The sequence below is a fragment of the Etheostoma cragini genome, chromosome 6 (assembly GCF_013103735.1).
Source record: "Etheostoma cragini isolate CJK2018 chromosome 6, CSU_Ecrag_1.0, whole genome shotgun sequence".
In the NCBI taxonomy this organism is placed as follows: domain Eukaryota; kingdom Metazoa; phylum Chordata; class Actinopteri; order Perciformes; family Percidae; genus Etheostoma; species Etheostoma cragini.
This window is the reverse complement of record NC_048412.1, coordinates 6,374,104-6,386,192: the sequence shown is the minus strand read 5'-3', so window position 1 is coordinate 6,386,192 and position 12,089 is coordinate 6,374,104. Positions and strand designations below refer to the sequence as shown.

The following is a 12,089-nucleotide window of genomic DNA, read 5'->3' as shown; positions in this document are numbered from 1 at the left end:
CTAAATACCCGGGGCCGCCGTATGCTGTCTGCAAAGATGACATACAGCACACAGCATTCTTACATCGGACCCTGTCACTATTTCAAATTCACTACACCTGCAGACCAGTCCGTCACAGATTGATGTCCCCCAGGTCCCAGCTCCTACATATTCAGCTCCAGCACCAACAGTCAGCCTCAGACTACTGGACTTGGACCTAACTCTCCCTTAAACAATTCATTTATTATACGCTGTCATATGCTCATTTACCTATGTGTGACTTCATTACACAATAATTTGCATAAAGCTTGGTGGTTGTGTCAGCAAGATAGATAGAAAGAAATAGAAATCTTTAACTAAACAATCACAAAGTCAATACAGCAAGTCAGTACTTAGGTAGCCTATCTGTGAAGTTAAATAAGAAATTGGAGGGAAAAAGATCAATAGAGAATTCCCAAAGGAGGCTGGCTTACCAAGGTCCAGGTCTTTCTCCTTACGCGTCCTGCTGTCTCTCTGACCTACACCGGCCCCCGCACCCTGTCCCTTCTCCCCTTTCTACCTGCCTGTCTACGCATACGGGGAATTTAGGGGCTGCTCCTCACAAAACAGATTCAGAGAGAGTTTAACTCGCTAAACAACACTGGGGACTCCTACAGAAAGTTGTTGCTAGTGAAAAAGACTCTAAGGGCGTCTGAAAAGTTGCTAAATCTAGCCACAAAGTTGCCAAGTTGGCAATACTGTGAGACAGACGCTGTGTGCAAGGAGGGGAGGGGCTGTGTATGTGTGTGTGTGTGTGTTGAGTGACAGAGAGACAGAGGAGAGCAGGAAAAGGAAATGTTGTTAAACAAATGCTTGTTTTTAGGGCTGGGCAAGTTAACGCGTTATTATCGCGTTAACTAATTAATTATTTAAAGCCGGAATTTTTTTTATCGCGCGTTAGCGCAGTTTTAAGTATTTCTTTATTATTGTAAAAGTTTGTACCTTACAGGCTTTGTAAATACTGCAAAGTTGAATTTTCTTATTACCGGAGTACTTCCAGTCTGAAATATCACCTTGACTGTTGATACCAGCAAATCATTCAACGAGACACACAGTGGCGCGAGGCTTTGACAGGCTACGTTCGATGCAGCGTGGGGGTAAGTTTAGATAAACAAAGACAAGAGACGCTAACAAATGCCATAACGATGTGGACAGCTACAGACTGCAGGCCCATTAGGGTGGTGGAGGACATCGGTCTGAGAATCGCAACAACGACGGCAGGTATGAGATTCCCTGAAGATGCACCGTCACAAGAAGAATACAAAAGTTGTATAAAAAGGAGAGGACTGCAAAAGCGACCACACTACTGCCTTCTGCCTTCTGATCATGTCGCCTGCTTTGCGCACGGTCTCCAGTGTTCTGTCACAGTATCTCTGCTTCACAGCGCTTTGGACAGTGTCCCTCATTGTCTCTGCTTAACAGCGTGTTGGACAGTTTCCTCGCAAAGTGCAGAAAAGTTGTGGGGCACTCTAAACACAGTCCAAGTGTTGCAGAGTTAGAGCAACAACAGATGAACGTGTACATAAGAAGGAGTCGCTTATGCAACACGTTCCAACCAGATGGAATTCTGAATATGATAAATACATTGTTTAAATTGAGATGTACTCTAAATATTTTATTTAACCGCTACTTTATAAACAAAATGCTGGGTAGTTCTTGCAGAACAAATGTTACGGGACTTTTGTTCATATGGCTGAACATTTAAAAAAGAATTGCACTATATACACTACTTTTTAATTCATTATTTCATTTTGCAAATGATCGCAATTAATCGGGGAAATTGTGCGATTAATCGCGATTAAAAATTGTAATCGCTGCCCGGCTCTACTTGTTTAAAAAAATAATAATGATGAACTGCAATGTATGGCGGCCGGTGTTGATTGTGTGGCGCACTGCCCCAAATTAGTCTATGTGTGGGAAACACTGTTATGGATTTTACCCAACACGTCACACAGCCAACTCACAATAGACGAGACATCCTGGATCCTCATTACCTATGGCTTGTCCACTTGAGTGTCCTCTGTTGTCTCCGACCACTACTGTGTGTTTTTTTAACATCACTGGTTTTATTCAGCAGGAGACCTCGATGCAAACTGTGAGAAGCTAAGCTCTGAAGTGGCTGCAAATCTTCTCACGGTTTTAGATAAATGTCCTCCTCTCATTTTACCTGCACCCTGTGATTTTATTATTGAACATTTTAACAGTAAACTGAAATCAAGCCTCAATTCTGTTGCTCCACTATCAACAAAAAAGATATTCACCAAGCCTACTTCCCCGTGGAGAAATAATGAAATCAAAGAGATGAAAAGAAATTGCAGGGTGGCAGAAAGGGAAGGGAGAACAATAAACGCGGGACGGCTGTGGCTCAGTGGTAGAGAGGTTGCCTGCCAATTGGAAGGTTGGTGGTTCGATCCCCGCCGCTGCAGTCATTGTCGAAGTGTCCTTGGGCAAGACACTGAACCCCGAGTTGCCCCCGGTGCTGCGCATCGGAGTGTGAATGTGTGTGAATGTTTATCTGATGAGCAGGTGGCACCTTGTACGGCAGCCCTGGCCACAGTGTATGAATGTGTGTGAATGGTGAATGTATCCTGTAGATGTAAAAGCGCTTTGAGCAGTTGTTAAGACTGGAAAAGCGCTATATAAATACAGCACATTTACATTTACATTTAAACTATCAAATATTATAGAAGCAACTGAAAATGTACAATAATGCCCTAAAGAATTCAAGAAACACTTACTTTGCTAATATAATCAATAACAATAAGAATAGTCCCAAAGTCCTATTTTCCACCTTTGATCATTTATTTAACCCTAACTTTAATCTCTCATACAGAGCACCAATAGAATATTTTAGTGAAGGGTTTGCTGACAACCTTAGAGGCAAAATTCATACTATCAACACTGTATCTTCTCAAAAAGGTTTTAAATACATCAGAATGTGTGCTTTCCCCTGAGGAAACACTGGACAGCTTTGTCCTGGTTAAGGCTGAGATGCTTGACAAAGTTTTCTCCGCAGTGAAACCTACCACATGTTGTAGATCCAATCCCAACTTCATTTTTTAAAACATTTTATGGCTTTTTTAAAGAGTAGCTTTTAAACATGATGAATCGCTCTACACAGACAGGTGTCTTCCCTGCCGACCTTTAAAACGGCGGTGGTGAAGCCCCTTCTGATAAAGAGCAATTTAGATTGTAATGTTTTTATGAAGCACAGACCAGGGCGCCCAGCTCAGTTGGTAGAGCGGGTGCCCATGTATAGAGGTTTATTCCCCAACGCAGCGGGCCGAGGTTGGACTCCAACTTGCGGCCCTTTGTTGCATGTCATTCCGCCCCTCTCTCCCCCCTTTCATGTCTTCAGCTGTCCTATCAAAATAAAGGCCTAAAATGCCCCAAAAATTATATTTAAAAAGTACAGACCAGTATCTAATTTACCATTTTTGAGTGAAATTTAACAAAAAAATACTTTTTATTCAACTCAATGATTTTTAAAAATAATTTGACTATCCTTGAGAAGCATCAGTCTGGTTTTAGGGCAAATCACAGTACAAAGACAGCTTTGCTGAAGATTTTAAATGACCTCAGTTCTTACTTTGATTCACATTAACTCAGTGTTGGAGTTACTGGATCTGAGTGCAGCCTTTGATACAGTACTGTACCACACTATTCTTTTAAATGGATACTTGATCCTCAAAAGTCCATGAAATGACTTCTGGTGTGCCCCAAGGGTCAGTTTTAGGCCCTTTTCTTTTTAATCTGTATATGTTCCCTCTTGCCAGTGTCCTCAGGAGGCATGGAATCAACTTTCACAGTTATGCTGATGATACAGAGCTGTACATCTCCATGTCTTCTGATGACACAAGACCAATGGATGCTCTTTTTTAACTGTATTTCAGATATAAAATCCTTCCCAAAAAGAGTATCTCCCCTCTCAAAGACCAGAAGGCGGGGACACATTATGCTGTTTTTAAAATCATTGCATTTGCTCCCCAATTGATTTTAAGATTCTTTTACTGGTTCTGATAAATCTCTTAATGGTCTTGGGCCTTCTTAACTTTCGGGAACTGCTTTTATCCTTTGAGCCTTTGTGGGCCCTTAAGTCCTCCAGTACTGGCATTTTGATTAATCCCAAAGTCCAGACACACACTCACGGAGATGCATTGTTGAAGTACTATGGCATGAGCGCCCCCTTGTCAGACAGAAAGCAACAAAGTTCAAGGAAAAGTAGCAGCTTTTTTTGACAGTCGGGATTAGCGTGGTTTCTTGCTGTTGTAATGTTACCCATTAGGGCAAGGAGAAAGGAAAAAGTGCTCAAAATAACAGATTTTTTTCTGAAATCAAGCTTCAACGAGTGCTGCAAGTAAATTGACTGAAAAATGGGTTAGATAGTCTATTTGGTAGCAATTATCCCCTCATTGCAAGTAACAGCATCTCAAATGAGCTCCATTTTAAGTAACCAGTCTTGGGTTTGAAATACCAGGTTCATAAACAAACCATTTATGGTCCGTTTTATCTGAATGAGGGACAGTATTGCTATGTGTTATGTCCTCCATTTGTCATTTTGCTATTTGTAATGCTAAAACTGATCTGAACACAGATATAACCTTATCCTGAAGAAGTAAAATGTTGGTATGGTAATGACTAATTAGTGGGTATATTTTGTGTAGGTGGGGTGCATTGTATATCCCCTTCCACTCAGCCTATACTATCAGGGGAAAATGCAATTATTATTCAGTCTCAGCATTCAGTCCGACTCAGCCCAGCCATGATGCTGATCAGACAATGCTAGGAGAAGTCACGACTACAAGCAGATGATGTTATATTTCAGCATCTGTTCATTAATAGAAAACCCATAACAGCCTAAATCTACACTTTATTGTCAATAATGTGCATTTGTCTAGTTCCATCTCTAGTCAGGTTTCATATTTCCGTTAAGTCCTTCCCAACGCGTAGACTTGGCTGCCGTTAGAACAGATGGAGAAATTCCACTCAAAGAAACATAGCATCGTTTGGGTATGTGTTATTGATAAATGGGGGGTTGTGCCTTCAAAATTTTCCAGGTTGAATTTAATGCCCCACTCCGCTCCCGCTTTACAGAACACATGTTGTGTGCCTGATAGTTACATTTAGAAGTCAGGGAGACTAAATCCGTTCAGATCACGGAACACAGGGATGAAACTAAAAAAAAACTGAGAATGCAGGAAGACAAGAGACAGTAAACATGGAAATAATTAACACAACAAAACAGGAAAAACTATAACCCACAATCATGACACAAAGTAATAGTTTAGTATAATTTATGTGACTTAAGTCACTATTCTTGAGATTTTTCAAGTGGTGCCCCACAAGAGGTGACTTAATTACTGGAGCAGTACCCGTTTGAAGCACAGTGCTTGTTCGGAACGGGCTGTTTTCTTGGTTCCTGGTATTATTTTTTTTACTTTACTTTATCTATAGCACGATGTTGCGCAGGGGAAAAAGCAGGAGGCCTGTAGAAGACACTGAAGTGCTCAGAATGGACGGAGAAATGTGCCAAATAACCGGCAACAAAACAATGTCCTGGAGAACCCAAGGGCCGGGCATTCGTCTAACGTGTTTGGGTATGGGTGCCATCATGCGGGAAAGCAGTAACCAGGGCAGGACGGTACGGGAAAGTCCGGTACGGTACAGTCCGGTACAGGACAGTCCGGTACAGCCCTACTTTGTTCGGTATAACTGAGATCCCATTAACATTCAAGTCCAGTCCAAACCCTCTGGAACTAAGCATAACAATATCTCTGTGTTTTAATTTTGACCATTCCTTTTTTTAAACTGTCTCATTTTAAATGAAAAGACTCACAGTACAGTGTAGCATCAAGCAACTATTAATTTTTTATTCCACAGACCTGTACGATCCCCTATGCAGTTTGGTATTCCTGTGGCATATTTTAACTTTGCTTTATTAGGCTTATCTTCTTAGTTTGCACTCAGTATTTAGATAATACATTATTTAATGGTGGTGATTACAATATTGTGGTTGTTTACATTTGCACTAGCCAGACATTTGACTGTGGCTCTGTCGTTAACATTGCGTCTCACTTCCGGCCCATCGCCTCCTCCTTTATCTCACCTCCTGATAAACAGTGCCGAGAAGTAAAGCGCTGTCACAGGAAATGTGTTTCCACAAAGGTACTGCCCACATTTGTTCATGTGAATATTTGATAGCAGATATGTGCTGCTGCAGTTTGCCCCAAGTCTTTGTGTTTGTTTAGCTGCCATGTGGTTACACAGACAAACGCTCAACATCCAGACAGCACTTGGCAGGTTTGATATTTCATCCCAAAGCGTGGAATGAATTTGCGCTGTGCCCTGCAATACCTCTGCCAATTTGTTTTCAACACGCATCCACATAATGTGTTTGACCTACTTAAAATGAATATTAGCAACACTTTCTTGCTACAAAGTAATAAAATTAGGTCATATTTTGATAGTATTGTACATCATCTTTATTAGTTAACGGTCCCATGACATGGTGTTCTTTGGATGCTTTTGTATAGACCATAGTGGTCCCCTAATACCAAACCTGAAGTCTCTTTACCAAAATTCAGCCTTGGTGCAGAATTACAGCCACTAGAGCCAGTCCTACAATGTGCTATTTCTGAGTCTGTAGCTTTTGAGGAGGAGATAGGGGGGGGCAAGGTGGAGCCACCTGCCACTTTGCTCATTTGAAAGCCATGATGTCTCTCTCTCATGGGTGGGCCAAATTCTATGGACGGGTAAAGCAGAGAAAGGGGAGGTAGCCTCGCTCCTCATGACCTCATAACCTTTTTTACAAGAAAAAAAAGAAGCTAAAATAAAAGAAAACTTGAACTTCTGAATCTTGTGAGGTTCCAGGGACCTGTATTCATTAGAAACAGGGACAGATCATGTCAAACCAAGGTCCTTTAATCTATGAATGCTCTTTTTTGCATATAAGAATTCAGCATGGCTTTTTTTAATCATTTGGTTTTTCCATATGAGAAAAAAAGAAAAAAAATACAAAGCACACTTGGAATAAGCTAAGCCTCAAATAGGTTTAATGAGATGAAAAAATTCTGTCTTACGAAAATCACATGTTGGTTTTACACAACATATACGATGATCATGCACACAAGAAAATGGACCCACAGATACACCTCTCAGGTACGTAGCATTCAATGATTCATTAGCAAGCTAATAAAGAGGGACACAGTGTCCAATAATCGTCAGGCAAAGGGAAATCCAGAAAAAACAGGCTATGGTCAAAATCCAAAGGGAAACGACAGGAACTCAGGATAACAGGACAAATGATAAACCGCATCCGATATCGCACTGGGGTAAGGGGAAGACTGAACTTAAATAGACAACACAGGGGAGACAATGAGACACAGAGGCAACAAATTAGGGTGGTGACAGGTGATCACAGGAAGTAAAACAAGACAACAGAGGGGAGAACAGAGAACCTTCAAACTAAAACAGGAAATGGAAAAACTATAACGTGACAGATTTTAAACATTATACATACATATATTCATAAACAAGTTACTCTGAGACCTTAAAATGTCATTAAAATATGCTTTTTCAAACAAATACTACATTATTTTCAAAGTCGAAAGATTAAAGCTATTGAAAGGACTTTGATGTGTTTTGAAGACTTATCACTGCCCAGAATGCATCAAATTTGTGTGTGTGCCTGTTGAGGAGGAGGAGAGTGAAGCGTGATTTATACTTGAAAAATCTACGCCATGGCTACAAGCGGTACGTGGCAACATAGACTTATGACAGACCCTACGCAGTAGCCTGACGTGCACCTCTCGAAAAACTCATTGCGGCGCACGTTGTGTCTTGTCAGCGTTGCATTTCCCCCGACTCAATTCCCCCGACTCATTTCACCTGACTCATTTCCCCTGACTCATTTCCTGGTTCTCCAAACAACATGAAATCAAGGAGAGGGTTAACTTTTCCTGCTAAAGATGTCTCACCTTGGTCAGAAAGCACAGTGGAGACACTTTGACTCTAGTTTCTCACACAATGACTCTAGAGTCGCTACTCGCTCCAAAGCTAATCACCTTCATTCTCTCATTTTACCCTTGCTCTGCCACACACTCCCCACACACACATAGAGGCTTGACCGACGCACACACCAACGCATAAGTATAAACTTCAGGGCCATAAATCACGTAAAAGTAGGAGGAGAGTGAGATTGAGGAAAGTTTAACTGTGTGTGTGTGTGTGTGTGTGTGTGTGTGTGTGTGTGTGTGTGTGTGTGTGTGTGTTTCAGACGCTGTTACTTATAACCATAAGAACAGAGGCGTATGCTTAATAATTTGAAGACCTGCTATATGCCAATGGCCCATGATTTTGCATGGCCCATGTAGGCATCTCTATGTTACAGATAAAAAGAGAAAAGATGATTTGTTTAGGTGTGTGCTGGACTGAAAGGTCAATCTCTCATCCTCCATCGGCAAGTGTGTCTCTTTAGAGGAAAAAGGCAAAGGTCGTTAATCAATAGCACTTCAGATTGCTCCCAAAAGTCAGTTGTGAGTCTGGAATATCGCTGCCAATTTAATTACCCCAATGATTCATTAAAACTTATGTATCCTGCAATCAAACTGAGCTTGATCAATACAGCACCTAGCTCATCTTTCACACTTTCACTAACAAATATCACATCAAAACCTTCTGCTGTGCGCTGCACTCCCACGTACACCGCCACAGGTAAACACGTATTACTGATTGCTGCAGAGGGTTTAAGGGCTCTACTGTTTTATACTGCTGGCTCCAGTGTATTCTCAGTTACACATTTAATAATTAAGTTCTGAAGAACTTTAAGTAATAAAAGCAATCAATACCTTGTCAGGTTAGTTTTTTTTCAATTTCAAAAACATTGGTAGAACCTGTCTCCTACATGCCATCATGTTATTGTGATTGAGGAAAAATGTGTTTCTAGCCAATGAAAAGTGTCTCTAGTTTGGTCTCACATTAGTCCCCGAACTATTTGGAACTGTACTGTATCACTTAGATTGGATTTAGGTTCCAGATTCAGTACATGACGATTAATAAAATAGCTCCCCAGAGTTAGAGTTACCCCCGATTTCCACCTAACATCTAGTTAAATTGCGTTCTGGCTCCATTGCAGCTGCTTGGGATGATCCGCTGTCATCCCAGCTTCTCAGTCCAAACAGAAACAGGTTAGTTCTCCTCTGAGGGCTGTGAAGCAAGAAAAGGAATGCCTTTACATGTTATTAAAGGTAGCTGAGAAAAGATCAATTCAACCATTACTTTAATCCCGCATTTCTAGACATTTCCATATCTCAGACCGTTAAGAAGAGTTAGATCATTTGATTTGTCTCACAAACTGAACATATCCTCTGCTTCTTGAAATCAAAAACCAGTGGGTTCAATGTCCCATGGCTCTACGCCACATCCTCTCTTTTCAGCACATAGAGTTATACTTTAACATGTCTTATGTTTTTTTTTGTCCCCTTCAAAAAGTAGAGCAAAGTAAAGCAGAGCACTAAGCTCATAGGACTGACGTCGTGATTTATTCAGAACCATAATGACCTACATCATTGGGCATGTGGATTCTAATAAATTAGAGCATCCTACTGTCCTACCTACCTAACAGACTGGAAGTTGCTGAGTATTGACTGTATATGGTCTCACATAACTCTCGGGCAACAAATGCAGCACAATTCTCAGAAGATTTTAAATCATATTTAGAGCATGTTCACCTACTTTAACCAGATATTTGTTATACTAGGTATAGTAACAAACCTACAATCCAGAGAGGATAATCTTATTATAGGAGACCCATTACTTTAATAATTAAACAAAATCAATTGTATGAGGGATGCAGGTTCCACATGTTGGTTACCTGTATATGTGTATATGTGGTAGATGAAATTGTAATTCACAGTATGGACAGTATTTTTTCTAGTCGCTGAGCTACTGAAATAAAGAGTTTACCAAGCCAAGGAGAAAGGTCAGTAAACAAATTAGAAAATATCAACATCAAATATCTCCTAATAAGTGAGGGCAGATCTGATCTGAAGTGACTAAAATATGTAGGATGTATAGAAGTTGTGGTAAAGAAGAAAACTAGTTATAAGTTTCTAATGAATGAAAACTACTAACTGAACTAATAACAGACCCAATGTTCTCCTTTTGTGATAAGCACACACCAAGGCCTATATCTGTGACCTGAATAAAAATCAAAAAGTCAATCAGATATAATGACTCTTCAAATATAAAGGATGTGGTAGTTATTACTTATATATATAATATAATATAGAGAGTTGAAGGTCTGTGTGTGTATATGGAGAGAAAGAGATCAAGGGGGTGAAACAGCCCTGGGTTAGACATCTCTAACTGTGAAAGAGTTCACAAGGTAATCATGGAGATGTAGAAACCGTGGACACGTCTATCAGTCCCTCCAGGATTTCCCAAGGTCGCGATTGCCCCCAATTCACTCCAAATCGCAAATTCAACCAATCACCGTGACTTTGGTAAGACTCACAATTTTGACCAAACACCGCAACATTTCTGCAAATTTGGCCAATAACCAGAGTTTCTTCCACCAATCCCAGCAGTCCCACGTCCCAGACTCTGTATCAGTATGTGACTCTGAGAGCCATTGACCAAGCGGGAGTGAAAACGGGTCAAATTCATTCCCTTGTTTCTGATATGAAGACGAGACATGTGTGACTCGAAAATCTCACATTTACTAGCAAAACATACATAAAGATGTCACTATCCTCTGTAATGATTTTTCACCTTAATGTTGCTGAAGCGGCTGCTGTTTCAATCCTGTCGGATCTCGGAAGAGCACACACACACACACACACACACAAAAACACAAGCAACTTACACATATGTTCAGATTTGATTAATTCAATTATTTATTATTTTTCGTCTTAAATCCATCAGCCATTTTCATATTATACCAACATTTGCACCATTCTCAGCCTTTTTGGTAAGGTTCCTTGTAAATCTCTGCTCAGAGTAGTTTTATTCTCCTCAAAACAAGTTTCCTTTTTATTTTTCAAAGAACTATACAAAAAAAATAAACTTTCACAGTCTCTCAAAACTTTATTGCAATAAACATAAAGAAGACATCGCAACTTTTATCGAAATTTTTTGTACAAAAGCTCTCGTGAAATCAGGCATTTTGGGCCGCAACAATCTCAGCAGAGAAATATTGGCTCATTCAAGAAAAGCAGAGGATATAATTTGACTACTTACATTTGAGTAAAAAAGTTCAGATCCAATAATTTGAAGTTTTTTTACTTTTGCATCCATTTAAAACATTACGTTGAGTGAAACTAGCAGGGGACATAATGCATCCCTTATTATCTAGGACCAAAAAACTACTCTCTCTCTAACCATTACAGTGGCACAATCCCAGCTGTTGTATCAGTTATGACAATATTGTTGATGATCGTATGAATAATACAAATGTACATGCTTTGATTTCAGTTTACAGTTAACGAAAGCAACAAATAATGATTTAAACTGACATAGCCGGCTCAGAGGATGAATAATTCAAAGATGCAGATTTTGGCAGTGTCGTGCTCAAAAACAGCTTGCCTGGGCACACAAACAATGAGATGTAAGATAAGAAAGCTGCTTTTCAAAACTCAAACTATCACCAGAGTTCAACAGAAGAATCGTTAATTATGCCATGTATTGATATCTGTAAATAATGTATTTGAATAGATAAATAAATATGCTCTTATTGTACATTTTCATGGAATTTTTATATGTTTCAATTTATATTACTTTTTAAGTACTTTTTTAATTACTACAGTCAACCGTTTAGAGACACAACACAGGTATAAATGTCTTAGGGGGGCCGTCCATGGATTTCAACATCACCTTAATATCCTCTCATAGCTCACATCGATGAGCGACATTCTTCCAGCAACACAAGGAAGAGACACCTGTGAACAATTTAAAACAAAAACAACACTAAATATGCATTGAAAATATTATTAATTAATAGGGGTGATCCGAGTATCCGGCTGAAACGAGTATCCGGTACGGATAAAGCACTTTTGCCGAGTACAAGTATTATA

At 39.9% G+C, this 12,089-nt stretch overlaps 1 long non-coding RNA gene across 1 annotated transcript in view; it reads right to left on the bottom strand.

Annotated features, from left to right (window-relative positions):
- Positions 1–1,189: 1,189 nt before the first annotated feature.
- LOC117946339 overlaps positions 1,190–12,089 on the bottom strand; it is an 18,956-nt gene continuing 8,056 nt past the window's right edge. Inside the window, exon 3 of the long non-coding RNA XR_004657004.1 lies at positions 1,190–1,324. This is a non-coding gene — a long non-coding RNA (uncharacterized LOC117946339). The remainder of the gene's footprint in view (positions 1,325–12,089) is intronic.